Raw genomic sequence first — 3,237 nt, 5'->3', positions numbered from 1 at the left:
CAGGAGAAGGAATGCCAAGGATTGCCAGGAACCACTAGAAGCTATGGATAATATTGCAAAGAATGGGAATTCCAGAACACTTAATTGTACTCATGAGGAACCTGTACACAGACCAAGAGGCTGTCGTTCAAAAGAACAAGGGGGATACTGCATGGTTTAAAATCATATAAGGTGTACATCAGAATTGTATCCTTTCACCATACTTATTCAATCTGTATGCTGAGCAAATAATCTAAGAAGCTGGACTATATGAAGAAGAACGTGGCATCAGGATTGGAGGAAGGGTTATTAACAATTTAAGATTTGCAGATAACACAACCTTGCTTGCTGAAAGTGAAGATGACTTGAAGTACTTAACTGATAAAGATCAAAGACATGATCTTCAGTATGATTTACACCTCAATATAAAGAAAACAAAAATCCTTACAAGTGGACCAATAAGCAACATCACAATAAATGAAGATAAGATTGAGGTTGGCAGGGATTTCCTTTTACTTAGATCCACTCAACACCCACGGAAGCAACAGTCAAGAAGTCAGATGTTGTATTGCAAACTGGGCAAATTGCAAAAGACCTCTTTAAAATGTTGAGAAACAGAGATGTCACTTTGAAGACTAAAGTGAGCCTGACCCAAGCCATGGTATTTTCAATAGTCTCATATACATGTGAAAGCCGGACAATGAATAGGGAAGATCGAAGAAGAGTTGATGCCTTTGAATTGTGGTGTTGGCGAAGAATACTGACAATACCATGGACTGCCAGAAGAACAAACAAATCTGTCCTGGAAGAAGTGCAGCCGGAATGCTCTTTAGAAGTGAGAATGGCCAGACTTCGTCTCACCTAGTTTGGTCATGTTGTCAGAAGGGACCATTTCCTGGAGAAGGGTATCATGCTTGGTTAATTGGAGGGTCAGTGTAAAAGGGGAAGACCCTCACCAATTCCCGGCTAATGCAGGCTAATGTGTGGATTGACACAGTGACTGCAATCATGGGCTCACATGTAACAAGGATTGCGAGGATGGCATAGGACAGGGCAGTGTTTTGTTCTGTTATACATAGGGTTGCTATAAGTCAGAGCCAACTCGATGGCACCTAACAACAACTAGAATCTAGGCAGAGGCAAAGAAAGATTTTTCCCTAGAACCTTCAGAGGAAATATGGCCTTGATTTCAGACTTCTAGCCACCAGAGCTGTGAAAAAATGAATTCCTGCTGTTGTAAGCCACCCAGCATGTGGGACTTTGCTATGGCAGCCCTGAGAAACTAATATACCAAAGTTGAGTGACAAAGCTAAAAGTCAAAACTGGGTCTTTGGAGTCCAGCCCGGTGCCCTTTTGCATCAAGATGCCCAATTCAGGTCTCTGCTTTGTGACCTCAAAGATTCTGAAATGGCCTTTGCTCTCTGAAATGGTACTACTGAAATAAAGTCCTAACAGATTTATAGCTTGAAAACAGTGGTTAGTGAAATAAATAAAGCCTTCCTCTTCAGCTCTTGAGTTTTGCTTTTTTGCATCCCTGCCGCCTCTCCCTCCATCACCTACTACAGACAAAAGCAGTAATTAATCACTATTATTCACAGAGCAGCTCCGGGTCCTGCCGGCATCATCAACTAAGCTCCTGCCTAAATGGAGAAGTGCACAGTCTCAAGTCGTAATGACTTCCAATACTATGGGAACAAAGGGGAGGATAATGGAGGGAGAGAGAAGGAGAAAGAGAGGGAAAAAAAAAAGAAAAAAGGAGGTGAAAGAGCTCACGCAATTGCTGCAATAGCCCCAGGGCTGCCTTGTAATGTTTATCTTATATTTGTAATGCTGTACAAATTCACAAAAACCACTTAAATTGGGGAACAGTCTGCTTCCTTGAGGTAAAAACCTTTTTAGTATTTAAACCAAAAAAAAAAAAAAAAAATCCACTGCTGTTCAGTCGATTCTGACTCATGGAAACCCCCATTGGGTTTCCAAGGTGGTAAATCTTCACAGAAGTAGATTGCCCTATCTACCTTCCCCAGAGCTGCTGGTGTATTTATACCACCGACCTTCTGGCTAGAGTCAACTGCCTTAGGCACTGCACCACCAAAGCTCCTAAAAGTTTGCTTAATGCCTGCATTAGCCGGGAATTGAACCTGGATTAACTGCTTGGAAGGCAGTTATGCTAACCACTATACCACCAATGCTTTGGCTGTTAGTATTTTGAAAGGCAAATTCTCTTTTGACCAGGAAAAATATATATATATATATATATATATATATATATATATATATATATATATATATATATATATATACATATATATATATATATATGTATACATATATATATTTTTTTTTTTTTTTTGCCCAAACTAATGGGAACAAAGATAAAACTGTTCAATGTTTGCAGAGGTAGTCCATGGAATGATTGTACAAACCCTCTGGTGCTCATACCACTACCAGTTGTTGTCAAGTAGATTCCAACTCTTGGTAACCCCAAGTGTGTCAGAGTAGAACTCACTCTGTAGAACTTTCAATGCCTGAGTTTTTGAAAGCAGATATCTAGGCCTATCTTCCAAGGCACCTTTAGGTGGGCTCACACCTTCCAACCTGTCAGTTAGCAACCAAGCATGTTAAGAGTTTGTATCACCCAGGGACTCCTTTGGCTCATAGGAGCATAAGAGCATGACCTTCCATGCCAAGGGTCATCTAGCTAGCCTGTGGTCCTGACCCTGGTCAATGTTTAGAGTTTACCTTTGTTTTGGACACCCTGCTCCACCCTCGGTCCTTATCCTCAGAATCCAGGGCAGATCCTCAGCTGCTGCCTCCATAGGCCAGAGTCAAAACTTAGCTGAGGTGAAAACATGCAATCCAGGCTGCTTCTGAACTAAGTCCAGCTACAGAGGCTTTGACTTTCAGAGGCCATGTTCCAAGACATATTCCCCCTTACAGGCAGCATATGAGACAGCCATCCAAGACAACTCATTCCTCAAATACTTCATTAGTGCCTGCGTGGCAGGGACTGTGCTAGACACAGTCTTTGCTTTTATGGACCCTACAGGGATACATGGAAGCAAACACTGTGTTTGTGGACACAGGGCAGGTGCAGGCTGTGTGAGAGGGCACCCAGAAGGGACACTGTCACAGAGAGGATTAAGTTGGTAGACCTGTGCTCTGAGGGGCCCAGTAATAAATTTCGTGTCATAAAAAATGCTTTGTAAAAATGCATCATCTTTTGAGTCCATTTCCTCAGTCCCAGATAACATCATG

General features: G+C 41.8%; 1 non-coding gene across 1 annotated transcript; it reads right to left on the bottom strand.

Annotated features, from left to right (window-relative positions):
- Window positions 1–2,099: 2,099 nt before the first annotated feature.
- Window positions 2,100–2,171, bottom strand: TRNAG-UCC. The gene has a single exon. It is a non-coding gene; the product is annotated as a tRNA-Gly (tRNA).
- Window positions 2,172–3,237: the final 1,066 nt, after the last annotated feature.

Source organism: Orycteropus afer, unplaced genomic scaffold, assembly GCF_000298275.1.
Source record: "Orycteropus afer afer isolate SDZICR_OR568_19922 unplaced genomic scaffold, OryAfe1.0 scaffold00090, whole genome shotgun sequence".
NCBI lineage: Eukaryota > Metazoa > Chordata > Mammalia > Tubulidentata > Orycteropodidae > Orycteropus > Orycteropus afer.
Note: the sequence above shows the minus strand (reverse complement) of the source record. Positions and strands in the feature narration are given on the sequence as shown.